Below are 14335 nucleotides of genomic sequence, written 5' to 3' on the forward strand. Positions count from 1 at the left end.
ACGTAGGCCTCTCGTTGCCCCAAGGTAAAACAACAAAGCAAGAGATGAGCCATAATAAAATGACAAGTGCGTTGCGCCACAAACAGAAAAGAAAGAACGGAGGTATTAGAAAGCATAACAACAAAATGGTGACTGGCTGTCAACGCAACTAAAGCCTTGCGCTATCGAAGTACAGAACTACTGTTTTAACGAAGACTTATTTCACCCACTGCATGTTACAAAAGATCGGAACTCCTGTTCGCAAGTACTATACAATGCAGTACTATACAATGCAAGTACTATACAAGGCAAAGGCTGGGAAAGTTCTTTCCAGCCTTCCTTGCTTTTTTCAATGCGAACGTCATACGATTACGCACTGCGATGGGCAGCACAAGAACCAAACGGCTTGAAAAAAGTGCTGAATCGCAACACTAAACCTTACACTCCGAATGCGGGCGAGGACACTGAATGTCGTTCGTGCCAACTCTGCTATACAACCAATCGGGAAGCAAGCCGTTCCTTAAGACGCACGAATCGCGTCACCAACGACGCACACTGAGCCACGTCGGGTATAGAAAAACAAGTGCGATAACGTACGCAGCAACACATCAAGGCCCTTTCAGCCATGACATTATGCGCGATGACCCAGACCCCGCTCTGAATTAAAAAAGAAAGTAAAAGAAAAATGACCCCGCCAAGCATCGCCCACGTCCCTCATTGAAATGTACGGGCTCTCGCCATCTGGCGTCACGTCCAGACTCAAGATAGGAGTGCCGGCATGTTATCGATACAGGGTGCACTGGTTCAAATCGTCCTAACAGAAGTCATGTAGACTCGTGATCAACGCATCGTTTATAGAATTTGCACCGAGCGGCGTCCGGGGTTGGAAGAAGCCAATTGCGTCGTGCGCCAGCTCGTACCGCGCGCAACGCCAGACGATGAACCGAAAAGGTGTGGCCATCGCGTACGAGCGCAGCCGCAAATGAGTCACGTCCTCGCATCGCGAGAAGACGCGGCGTGGCAACGGGCCAACAAGCGCGCAGACAGGACGCCGAGAGGCCTTCGCAGACTTCGCGGAACCGTTGCACGCAGCGACAGAAACAAGATGTACTATAGTTGTTCTAAGACCCAACCCCTTCTCCTTTTGTTGTTCTCTGCTTCTTGCTCTCTTTCTCCCACGTGGTTTCTCCAGCAGGAGGAGACACTCCCTGCAGCGGCACACTTCGCGAGGGGTGTCCCGGTTACGGCGATGCTGGCGTATAGGTACAGAATGAGCTGCAAATCATTTGCCCCTTTAGCTCCTGGAATAGACCCCCTCCTCCGTCCGCACGGCGCGGTTCTCTTCTAAACAGGCCGCAAAGTGCTTGTAAACCGAGCGACTAGGCCCAGCGCGCCCGACGGAGCGTGCGGCGATAACAGATGGTCGTGTTCTAAGGAAAGGCAACTCGCGCCTTGCTTACACACCGCGCGGCGATGCGCGCACTGAGTGGAGGAGGCACGAGACGTGGACGCACGACCGTGCGCCCGCATGCGTCCCTGTAAAGCTATCTCGAAGTTCCCGCAACTCCCCAACTTTGCAGGCGTGCTTGGCCAGGAGTTCGGTGTTCAAAATCGGCGCTATACGAGAGACGTGACACGTGACGAAACGGCCTCGTTCACCGTCGGTGGCGCCCCCATGCTTGCGTCTCCGTTCGGAATGCATTAGATCATCTCAACACGTGCTCCAGAATGCACCCCCCTTGGTCAGGATAATGCAACGATTCTATTCCACTACACTTCATCGGTAGTCCGCGCGACAGCTATCATCGTGAGTGGTATAGGCGAAAAGGAATAGAACGGAACGAAAGGCATTGCTACATTACACCGGCCCTTCTTTTTCTTTCCTCAACTTCAATATTGTGGAGTGAGGCAAAGGGGGGGGGGGGAATCACGTATTAAACCAACGACCTGATTACGAGGCACGCTGTAGTGGAGGACTCCGGAGATTTGGACCACCTGGGGTTCTCTAACCTGCACCTAAATATAAGTACACAGGTGTTTTCGCATTTCACCCCCATCGAAATGCGTTCGCCGTGGCCGGGATTTATGCCGCGACCTCGTGCTTAGCAGCCCAACACGATTTCCATTAAGCAACCCACGGCGGGTTTTCTTCAAGTTCGTCCATGTGCTATTGCAGAAGCGTAATAACACGTACATGTTAAATGAATACTTTATTTTTCTTTAGTGTCGCTACGCGAACGCATGAACTCAGCATCAGCGACTGCAACGTTGAGAAAGTTGTCGCACTGAGAACTCCATGCAGTGTCCCCGATGATGGTATGCTGCCATCGTTGGAGGAAATGGAACAGTCTTAATAGGTCGCCGTTTGTCAAATGGTCATTGGGAATTTGCCCTGCCAAATGCTATACGCTACTAGAATGCCTCTGAATTCATTGCTACCTTTATCTTAGAGGGCTCTACTGAATTGCTGTTTCCATCGTGAAAACAAAAACCAATCTGCCGCATTTTATTAGCAACAACGATCACACTGACTGAAACGCTGTTACTTGTACGCGCGTATGCGCCGACACGTGCGTAGAGTTCGTTAAGAGCGGTCGTCGAAGGTTACTTCTCTGCAGCAGGCAGTCTTGCGGGGACAAGCCCACTTCAGTGATTTTCTCTGTCCTAGTCGACAACTCGTGCCTTACATCAAGCATGAAATTCTTTGCTTTCCCCCCCCCCCCCCCCTAACTGCGCGCAGCTTCGCAGACGAAATCTACGGCCCTATACGAAAACCGGTTAGAATGCAACGGCGGTTGTTCGCTTACAAGAGAAATTCAGCACAGGAACACAACATAGTTAATCGGGGAAAAAAAATTAAGAGAACCCGTTCACCAAACGAAAGAGTGAAAATAAAGATAAATCTGGGCTCTGCATGCCAATCAGCTGGTTGAGTAATTAAGCAACAGTAAACACGCGATCCTTGTAAACTATAGAATAAATAATTACCTCGATACAAGAAAACGGAGGCGGGAAGCGAACTGATTTTTGAATATACAGTGTGACAGACTGTTATCACCGCTACGACCAAACTTCAAACCAGGCGGAGCTTTCAAGCTTCAGTGACAACTGAAGCAACCAATAATCGAGCCTTAATTAATCGGAACTGGGGCGTTAAACTGCATGGTTATTATCGTCTGCTCGGAAGTAAGCGCGCTAAAGCCGCTCCCAGGAAGCGCGCAAATGCACCGAGACATCTTTAATCACGCGCGGGCATTATTTAGAGATGCATAAATTTGGCCCGAATACGTAGCAGCGAAAACGAATGCACTGACGCGACCAACTGAGGCTCGCTTGGAAGCACGGACCTTCCCAGCGGCGTGTCCCGCGAGAGCGCCCACTATGCAGCCTGCAAGCGGCACGCTAGACTGCTTTAAGGAGGTCCAAAACTTCAATAGCAAAGTAGAGAAAGAAAAAGCGGACACTCTAGATTGGTTTACTTTGCTGCCGAAACGATGAGAACAAAAATAGAAATTGACTCTTTCATCTGCTTCTCTCTCTCTCTTGCCTCCCTTCGGGTAACTAACGTACACGGTCTCATCTTTCAAGTAATAAGCCGACTTAATTAGAGCTCAGCGCTCAGCGAGGCGCCTGTAAGCGCGCAACAAGGCCGCCAGCGGGAACTGAACTCTATACACTACAGCTTCTGCGAAGGAGAGAGAAAAAAAAGAAACACTGCAGCGCTTAAGTGAAGCGGATTTATCTTAGAAGAGAAACTAAACGCGGAAGGTGCTGTAACAGAGGGCTGGAAGGGGATGAAAAAAAGGACAGCAAGAAAGGAATAGGAAGTGCGCGAAGGAACACGAACAGAAGGCACGTCAGGTTAATTAATGGATGGGCGGTCGGCGAGCTCCTCCTTTTCGTTATTCGTACAGACACTGCAACTGCATTTTCGGGGCTGCGTTTAGACAGGCTTAGAACGCGGGTAAAAAAAAAATTAAAGAGTGAACAGATGCGTGAGAGAGCAAGCGTGCTCCCGTATATACGCGTGCATATAGTAAACGCTGCACGATTCCATCGCGGTGTGTTGTAGTCGCACACACATACCACCAGCGTTGTTCAGCGTGTGTTTCGCGAGGCGGGACGCACGTGCGTACGCGGCTGAGACAACCAAACGCGCATGCATAATGAATGAATCGCGGACGGCTTTCTAGTACAGCGTGAACCATACACGACACTTGGGAAGAGGCATGCCGTGCCCCAAAAAGCAACGCCACAACAGCTAAGCGGCGCCAAACGAGCAAACCGATCACGCACGTCGTATAGTATGCCGCGCTCCCGTATACCACGCCTGTCCCCGGGACGGCGGTGACCATTTATACGAATGCACGCCTCCCTTCCCGTCCGAGCCCCGGCATGCGCTTCTCGGCTCAACGGGGCCAACGCTAAGTATACTCGAGTATATGGCCCCTTGTTTGTCAAGTCTGCTTGTACAACACTAGGTACGACCGCGTTTAAGAACAATAAAATAAAGGTTAGCGACGCGAGTATTCTGTACACGTTAAGAGGAAGGCGAAACGTGACGTGAATTGAATGCAGCAAGCGCTGCATGCTCTGCCGTTCATCTAACTTAAAACCTCATTTAGAGGCAGGAACGAAGCAATCGCTTAAACGCTACAGCGATTAGGTGCACTGTTAGGCGAAGGTGGACGGCAGGCATGTTTAACCTGCCGCTGTAGGCCTGGCCGAAAAAGGTTTTTGAAGCGAAGGAGGCGGCAAATGAAAGGAAATGCCTGTCGGTGACCGGACTTCGCGGTGTAGAATGTATCGAAAAAATAGCGAAAAGCGGGGAATGAATTGGAGAAAGAGATGAGACGAATACCTACTTGCAACATAACATGCGACGGTATAGGAGGAAACAAAGACACACGTAAAAGAAAAAAAATATAGACATAGAAACGCCTTGGTGCATTTCTTTTTGCCTTTGTTTTTCTCTCTTGAGGTATATACCGGGTGTCTCAGCGAACACTTTCAAAACTTTTTAAAGGTTGCCTGTGGCAGACAGCCCAATTCCAGTTCATGAGCTGGTCTACTCGAAGAGGCGGACATTACTTGCACACACACACACAAACAAGAAGATGAAATGCACATTCGACTAATTAACAGAAGTTTACCAATTATTTTTAAACTAATTACCTTATCACTCATATTGCAATTTACAAATTCTATACGTCGAGTTCACAAGGCGAATCCACTTGGAACGAATTCTGAGGACGACACCAATTTCAAGATATTAATTACCAAACTTTGCGGAGAAATGCAGTGGCGTTCAATCACTTTTGCGCTTCAACGCGTGAAACGATGTTTTTCTGAGAAATTAACTGGAACGCCAATGCTGTGTCTCGGCCGATCTCAATCGTAGACTCGTTCGCAAAATCCCACCAATGACGTCGCACCATTCCGCCAGAGTCCCCCTCCAATGTTGCGCAACGACGTGGATAACTGGGAATTCGATGTCGGCGCCGTCCCCACGGAAGTCCTCGGCGTTGTCCCCTTTTATCGATTAGTGGGCTCTTCGTGACGGTCCGCTTGTCAGGGTCCGGTAGAGTGGTAATAGCGGTAGTTACCGCTTCCACGGAGGGTGGCGGCTGTTGTCGCCTCAAAGTAAGCTCCTTTGTTACCGCGTCACAGTCTATGTCGCGCATCGCCGCCGTCTGGGTGATGTTGGTGGGAGGTATCGTGAGCTTCACCAAGTTGAGGCGATTCGTCTCAGGACAGCAGAAGAGCTTCCAAGGTCGCTGGCTCCGCTGGTCAATCGCAACAGCGAGCACCTAGCAAGGCTACTCTGTATAAAAGATACGGCACCGTCGCGCAAGAACCGGTTGGCCACGGTTCTTCTTCCACAGATAGTTGGGCCGAACTTCGCGTATGGCGAGAGACAATCGATGCGCAAGCTCGCCACCGAAAGTTAAAGAAGTGCCTCCGAGAACGACCGTCCCGTCCGCTGCGAAACGGACGGACAGGGAAAGCAAGCGAACAGAATCCGGGCGCGTATACACCGAGTCGTCCACAAGTGACGCGCACGCAGAGCACGAATCCGAGTGATCGCGACTCCTCCACGGGGAAGCAGGCGCCCCGTGCACAGTCCGCGCGGTGCAAGTAACGGGAAAAGCATCGCTGCAAACGCGCATACCCTCAAACGGGACCTCCACCGGAGGAGCCAAGGAATGTTCGCAAAGCGGCAAAAGCTCGACCGAAGTTGCTACACACACGCGCGCGCGTCGCCTTAGAAACTCCGAGAGCCAATTTTCGTCGAGTGCCGGTGCCCGGCAACGACTAAGCCCGGTCCCACACGGCGAGCCGGGCGTAGTGCGTGCAGCAAATGCGAGACTCTTTGGAACAGACCGGGAGGCAAAGAAGCAAAAAAAAAAAAGAAAAACGCCCCCTCGGAAGAGCAGGCAGCCAAACAAGGAAGGCCTCCCCCCAGCGTAAGCACATCAGCGGAATAGGCCGCCGACGCGCAACAAGGCGTGCAACAAGTAAACACTTGCACCGGCGAGGACGCCATCAACGCGAGTGCGAGCACTCGCTCGTGCTGCTGCTGCTTCCGCTGCACGCTGCTTCGTGGTGACAGGCATTCGCGCTCAGCCAGCCACAACGCTTCTCCACAGCATAGGAAGGGAAGGGTACTTACTGAAAACGAAGTAAGTGCCTCTATCACAAGCCATAAAGTGCGAACTAGTATATGGGCTCCTACTAATGCAGTACACGCGGTGAGCTGCGGAGTGGGAAGAGGCACTTCATCTTCCGCGGCTTTCCCGCAACGCTCACTCAAATTTGCCGGGGAAAGCGCCACTTGCGCGCGTTTTCACTGCATCTCCGGGGTTTCCCAACAACCCGACGGTATCGAGGGGAGTGCGAAACGACTGCCTATGTGAGAGTGCACGGGTGGGAGACTGCAGGCGCTGCGGCGAATAGCATGGTGCCGTGCGCTGGTGACACTATTGTTTCGATTCGAAAGTGCAGCCGTACAATAAGATTGATGGCAAGAAGCTCGTAGTACGCTGTCCTGAGATATACTGCATGACGCTGGGCGTGAAGAGCTCTGACACAGCCGGAGGCCCGCACTCTTTGGAGCCTCGCGCCAAGCGCTTGCCATACAGCCTGCACGCTTCGGTGCAGCTCGTAAGCGCACGCTACAGTCTACTCTGAATTCATAATGGCGGCCATAGAGCTTTTCCTTTAGGCTGCACAGCAGCCTCCCAATTCTAAACCATGTTCAGTTGGTATATACCGGCTAATTCATAACAGTACTCAGCTGGATAGGAACAAAATAACAAAATAATTAGGTTCTACTATAAAGATGGTTTTCTCGAAGGCAGATCATTATAATAAAGCGCACTGAATTGTGCCTTTCAAAAGTGTGTGTAATGCCATATCGGTTTTCATAGACGCGTATTTGGGCATAGTTTGTTTTGTTCCTTGTAAGAAGTCGTTTACTGTTCGATGGAACAATGTTTTTGTATTAAGGCATCAGTATGTACATGGAGACCATGCAGCAACCACATTTCTCTCTCTCTCTCTCTCTCTCTCTCTCTCTTTGAGCATGTGGAAGAAATGTGGATGTTATATAGGCTTGATTATTGGAGAGATGTTTCCCTGCCGACTCTGTACTGCTTGCGCAGTCCGTAGTGTTCTGTGCTTTTGTGTGTTCTTGTGAAGTGCCAATGTAACCTAGTTGGAAGGCATCGCCTACATGTGTGCTAGCGCTCTGCTCTTGCTCGCTTCGCGCTTCAATAAAGAAAACCTTGTTGCGAGAACGGCTGGAGATACATCAGCTCAGCCAGTAATACCGTTTCTTCACCAGATTTATATTTCTTCGATCTACTGGAGGCGCCTGAATAAGATGGTCATGCGCTCCGACCACGTAAATGTCCCATAATCTGGGGGCACACCAAATGATACGCATATTACACGTCGCGTGATATACTTACTACTAAACAGCGAACGCCATCAGTGACCAAGCCCCGATTGCAGGTAAGAGGATGACGGGAAAGTCGGCCAGCGGTGACCCAGTCACACTTACCTGCAGAGAAGAAAAAAGGACACACTTACTACTGTGAACAACATGAACAACACTCGTCGCGTATCAGCCATGTTTAGAAACAATATGCAACGACAACAACCACAACAGGACAACTCATGGGCGCACAAAGTCACAACCAACTGTAACGCGTTTATTTTCGTGCACGTTAAGAACGACCAAACAACAAACAAACAATTAAAACACAAATAAAATAAAAAAGCTTTAAAGCTGTTTTATGCACCACGTGAGAGAATATAGAGTTTTTCTCTCTCTGTTATTTTTTTTCGATTTGTTCGATTTTTCCTTCCTGGTGAGCCTTGTGGAGCTTACAAGAAGAGATTCACGAGTTCCAGAAGTGCTTAACTAAATACTAAAGCTGAGAATTCCGAAAACCAAGAACATAAGGAAAGTCTACGAATCGCCTCTCCAAGAACACTCAGTTCATGCTTCCACAAGAGCTTCCGACAACACCTATGACCCGAAGGTCTGCCATTGTTCCTAAAATCACCGCAAGAACTACGAGTGTTTTGTTGAATGAGTTAAGTATTCGTTGCTCAAATGTATACTGCGCAGCCCATCAAATTTTCCTCAATGTTTCTGACACCAAACGCAGGGTAATCTTTCTTTGCGCTGATCGACAATGTTCGAGTTTGTGTTGTTACAACTTCAAATATATGCATGTCGATATGTATTCATGCTGCAAAGGTTAGTCGTCTTCGTTATGTCCAATGTCCCGGGGTCATCGCCCCGAGGATATATAAACAACCTGAGTATCGTGTCTAACCCCTCACAGCAGCTTCAGTTCGAAAGAACTGTAGGTTAATGTATCATTCACATACATCTGTGTTGCGCGACATACTGGGCAAGTTTTCCGCGCAATCTAAATCGTGATTACTAAAGAGCTATTGCAGCAGAGAGTGGATGACCTTGTACAAGCACGCTGTTCAACATTAACGCTAACAACACAATACTCGAAGACGTGCCGACCCAACCCTCCTTTCTCAAGTGGATTTCGGCAGCCGCTGCCGCGGGCTCAACGGTGTACTCTGCATCGGGCAGTTGATCACGTGCAGCATGTAGATAACGGCTGCAGCCAATGGGCGGGGTGCCTCGTCACCTCAGGTATAGCCCTAAATGAAACCAAGGCGTCTACCGTCGATTGGCTCAGGTCGACGGTTTTTCTTTTTTTCTTGTCCTTCACGCGAGGCAGGCCTTGCGGGAGCCCCCGAGATTAGCGACGCCGAGGCGACGAACTCATTACCTACACCTACCTACATTTGAAGCGCGCACGCGGGCACATAAAGATGCGGGGACGCTGCCTAATGCATCCCAGCCCGCAATCACGGCGAGCCCTGCAATTATCGAGCGCAAGCTGTCAGCTTACTGCGGGGACGCGTATGCACACACACACACACGAGGCGAGACCTCTGCGATGCGCAGCGTCAACGGGTGGTCGTTATAGGCGCACCTTCGCCGACGCGTCGCCCCGCAGCCAAACGAATCAGCGCTAGCTGTCAGTGCACTCCTCTCGAGATTCTCGAGAAACGCCTCGGCAGACGCGGAGAAAATGACGAGCCGGCGTGAATGTTGCAAACGGGCGCCTCTCTCTCTAACTCCAGCCGTCTCGCCCTGCTACCCCCCATCTCCTGCGGCCGTCACTAAGCGTTAATACGCGACGCGTACACATACGCAACACAGCGCTGCTCGCACCATTCCTCAGCCCTCCCACGGCAACGTATGCAGCCCGCCGCCGCCTCGCGTGTCTCGCCCGCCGTCGACGCTCATTTCTCGGCCCCAAATTAGAGCGGATTAGAGAAACGTCAGCGTCAGCGCGCTCTACCCACCACGCGATGCCCCCCAACCGCGTTGTCGACGCCCCGCGCGTTCGGCCATTGTGCTTGCTGGCCGCAGCGTACGTACGTATTGTAGGCATACACATTTGCAGGCGCGGAAACGAGGCAGTCCGCCATTAGTTTCCGTGTGTGCGGCAAACAATGAGATGCCGTCACGTGTACGTGTGTGTTTGCGTGTGTGCGAAGCGTGTGGGGGGTATTAGCATGAAAGTGCTACTTGCGCTCGCTCGCATCCGCGCATTGTGCGCGCACCCGTGTGCGTGCCTGTGTGCATATATATACACAACACGTGCTACAGAGGCGAGCGTTGTGGGAAATAGCTGACGCGAACGCGCTCAGCCTTTTTCTCTTACTGCAGAGAGAGAGAGAGAGAGCTTTAATGGAAAACGGCCACATCCTCTGGCTCTGTGATGAAGGTGAGCTTTTTGAGATGCCCACCCTCCCTATACAGTGAGTGTGACTCAGTATACAGTATACAATACATACGAGCGCGGTGGAAATGGGCGCGGAAAGGCGAACGAATCGAGAAGCTTCGAGGCACGCGCATTCAGAAAGAGAGAGAGAGAGAGGAACGCCGCCGAGGAGACCGCGCGGGCCACTTAGATTAAGTGGGTCTTACAACAGAACTATGCGACCGCCTCGATAGCCAGTCCTCCGCCGCAACTGCTCGACGAGGAGCACTGCTTGCGGTCGTCGCTGTGCTTGCGGTCGTCGCTGTGCTTGCGATGCGGTTTCGGCGCTGGCTTCCGGAGAGACACTCGGCTGTAGCCTCTCAACAAGTAATGAAATTAAAGTACACAGAACATAGTAAGTACTATGTAGCGAGTGAACGAACAAACTCAACCAACGAAGTGAGGAGGAAAACACTATAGTATACAAGAAGTTTTTATTCTGAAAGCATAGAAAACAAACAATATACCTAAAGCAGCGTAATTTTCGTGTCGATCTAATTTTTTTCGAGAATCAACGCAAATAGCCCATATATACCGCGCACAACTCGCACCGCACATGTTATAGATTCCTGAAGCTGAATAACGAAATCCTTCCGTTTAGTCAAAATTTACTGCCCGCGAACAATTACGTAGAACTCGTTTGTACAAATTCGCTTACACCTACGTTGCTGATGCCCTTTCTTTTCTTCGTTTCATCTTTCTGCTTCACGGCCTTCGCCCACGCACTTGGCAAGCGCGTATATACATACTCTCCGCCTCCTACGCACCGGTACGCTCACAACTTGGCAACACGTTCATACGTTATCAACCAGTAGCTTCTTTTTTTTTTTCTATCATTCACGGCGTGTCCTATAAATCCTTGACACAAACGCGCGCGATACATCGCGATTTCGCGGCGCCAGAGAAACGCACGAGAACTTGGAAGTGCGGGGTAGGAACAAACGACACAGCCATAATTTCACGTCAAAAAGCGGCGGCTGACGCATTTCGCAAGGCGGAACACCATCCCGGCACGAGACGGCACCGGTCCCCTTGCTCTCACTCCGCCGTTGCTCTTACTTGCACGAGAATACTCGCGCCAAAGCCGTGTCAAGCGAAAAGCCAGAGAGACTGATTGCGAATGAATATACATTTCAAAAAAAAAAGACAAAAGAAAAGATAAAAGGACCACCGCCCACTGTACTTGGAGCGGATGACCATAATCTTAGCGGAGTACAAACGGCCAGCCCATTAAACGGCTGACACTGATGCCCAGGGCGGGGGGTCTCGGCAATGTACGCGAGCAGTTCAAGCAGGACGGCACATCTGAGACGAGGAAGGGGTCGCGCACTTCGCAAACATCCTCCCAAGAGAGAGCTTATCCTCTCTCGTCTGCCTCGGGGTCGCTCTCGAGGGCAGTAATGCAATATACACAATATGCACGACGCACAGATATGTAGAGGCTATAGACAATGCAGACGACCAATGAAAAGAAAGAACAAAAGGCGAGACCGTTCTTAGGGAAGGCAGCCAAGTAGACGGGAGTATATCGGGATGACGAGTGTGCGCGACGTATATAGCATACACGCGCATATATGTACACACCGAAAGTGACCGGCGCACGCACATAAATTCCGCGCAAGCGACTATGGATACACGCGTACGCAAGACGCGCGGGCAGCTTTCTTCGCCCTGCACGCTGGAGGGGAACTCAAACACGCAGTGGCGCCCACTCGGCCGTGTAACGCCGGACTCCGTATCAGTTCGAGCGCGAAATGGACAGGCCAGAATGGGGGGGGCCGAGCGATGGGGGAGCACATCCTGCTGGCGAACAAACGCATGTAAAAACTGGGAGAACGCCGGGGAAGAAACCGACGGCACATGCACTTCTTGCACGATCGAAGAGAGTGAAAACGAAAAAAAAAAGAAAGAAATAAACGAAGAGGGAGGGGAGGGGGGAGATTGAATGCGCTGACAAAAACCCTGGAGTTAAAGATACGAACTCACGAAACGTCCTTGCCATCTCTGCTTCTCGTGGTGCGCTTCTGTACAGTTGCGAAGAAACGAACGAAAAAGAAGTGAATAAAACAGGAAGACGGACGGAGCTCCTTTTCTCGAGTGCGCGAGATTTCGTAAGAACAGAAGAGACCCCATCGGGCGGGATTCTCGCAGCGGACGACGTGCATGCCTCGAGCAAGCCGCGGCGACTTGCGTCGGCTGGGAGAAAAGAGACGCAAGTCGGAGTTATATGGGACGCCCGTTCGTATAAAGAACCGGTGCTTCGATTTCCCCCCGCGGTTCTCGTCTCTGGTTTCGTCATATTCAGAAGCTTCCTACCGAAAAAAGTAAGCTACTTATCTGTAACACGATTTGACACGGCGAGTCAGACAAGAAGAGATAGTGTGTGTGTGTGTGTGTGTGTGTGTGTGTGTGTGTGTGTGTGTGTGTGTGTGTGTGTGTGTGTGTGAGAGAGAGAGAGAGGGGGGGGGGGTAAAACGAATATCGTTCGGGTTTCCTTGTGAAGAAACGGGGACCATATGCGTTCATGGTAAAAAAGAGACGTAAAATGAATGTGATAAGTCGTCCTTGACTCTCAGCCTCAGCCTGCAAACGCCAGGAGACAGCCTGGCAGTACACTAAATTACGAGGATGCAATCCACCATTTATAAACATTCCACGACCGCCGACGGTATCTCCTCGCTAAGGTCAACCGTTTCTCGCACAGTAAAGACTTTAGTTTCGACGGTAATATTCAGCCACTGAAATGTCACTCAGACGCGCCTCTGTGCTCGTGAAGAATGATGGCACAGTAGACATGCGTTAAAGGAGAAATTTTTCTCCATAACACCGAGTGTATACGCGCCCATCACGACGGTCGATGTCGTGATGGACGCGATCAAGAAGCGCCTTCAGAGAACTGTAGCCGATGCAATCATCGGCGTGTTGTGGTGCGATTCCTGACATCGAAAATGTATGGCCTATGCCCCTCCCCTCCCGCCTAAGGAAGGGCGCGTGCCAGCACGCGGGTATAGCCGTAGCTCACGGCGAACAGCCCACAAAACGCTGGGAACGCTTCCTCCTTGTCCGTGACCACTGCCCGATGGCCAGCCGGCATTTCACGCTGGCGAGCGAAGCCACCGCGTGCGTGCGGCAAAACCCACAGCGCGAAACGCACGGCTATAATCAAGACGCCGCCTTATACTCGACACAGGCAGGCAAAACAAAGAACGTCAAGAAAAGAAAGGCGCGCCGCCTCACAGGCACGCATTTCGTTGCGTTGCTCGCGGCAGACTCAGGGCTACACTCCTCCCACTCCAGCTTGTTGTGATGCGGTCGCGACCGAGTATAGATGCGCGAAAAGATGAAACAAAGAAGAGCGCCGTTCACCAAGACGCAGTGCTACTATATACGGCGCAGTATTTCTGTCCGTGCGCGAGAATCGGCCTTCGAACGGTTGGTTGGCCACGCTCGCCCCTGGTGACCACATCATGCACGCGCATGCACGCACCCGTGTAGTAGCGCGGCGCCATTGAACGGGCGACTCGGTCACGCCGGCGCCCGCGGAACGAACCGGCGCAGCTACCGCTCGCGAGCCTCGATCACGCCGGCCGCCGTCACGTCCTAGCCGGGGGCGTCTTCTTCGGGCGGTTATATTACGCGCGGCCGCTAGATGCATCGACAACACCGTGGGCGCGAGCTCGAACATCACGCCGAGCCTCCGCAGCTCCACAGCTCGACTGCGGGCGGGAAAAAAAGAACAGGAGACAAGAACGGCACACAGGTTGCGCCGCGTTGAGCTCGATTACCGTGAAGGCACGTGCTACGAGCGACTCGCGCGTTCATCTGCGGCATGTTTCTCGGCCCGCTGGAAAACACCTCCAGAGTATGCGCAGAACGAATTGCAGACCACGCTCACGGCGACAGGACACGTTTCAGCGCACAAATTTACGGCCGTAGTGCGTGTGCGTCGTTCGAGTATACGCGCTGCATCGCTGTCCCCCCCTCTT

General features: G+C 51.5%; 1 protein-coding gene across 3 annotated transcripts in view; it reads right to left on the reverse strand.

Moving 5' to 3' along the window:
• Frl (formin-like protein) overlaps positions 1-14335 on the reverse strand; it is a 319350-nt gene that overhangs the window by 127354 nt on the left and 177661 nt on the right. The window contains exon 2 of one of the 3 annotated variants that reach the window (XM_065450451.2): positions 7953-8044. The exons of the other annotated variants lie outside the window; for them this stretch is intronic. The gene's annotated coding sequence lies outside the window, so the exon portion shown is untranslated. The remainder of the gene's footprint in view (positions 1-7952; positions 8045-14335) is intronic. 3 annotated transcript variants of the gene reach the window in all.

This window comes from Dermacentor albipictus, chromosome 1 (assembly GCF_038994185.2).
Source record: "Dermacentor albipictus isolate Rhodes 1998 colony chromosome 1, USDA_Dalb.pri_finalv2, whole genome shotgun sequence".
Lineage (NCBI taxonomy): Eukaryota > Metazoa > Arthropoda > Arachnida > Ixodida > Ixodidae > Dermacentor > Dermacentor albipictus.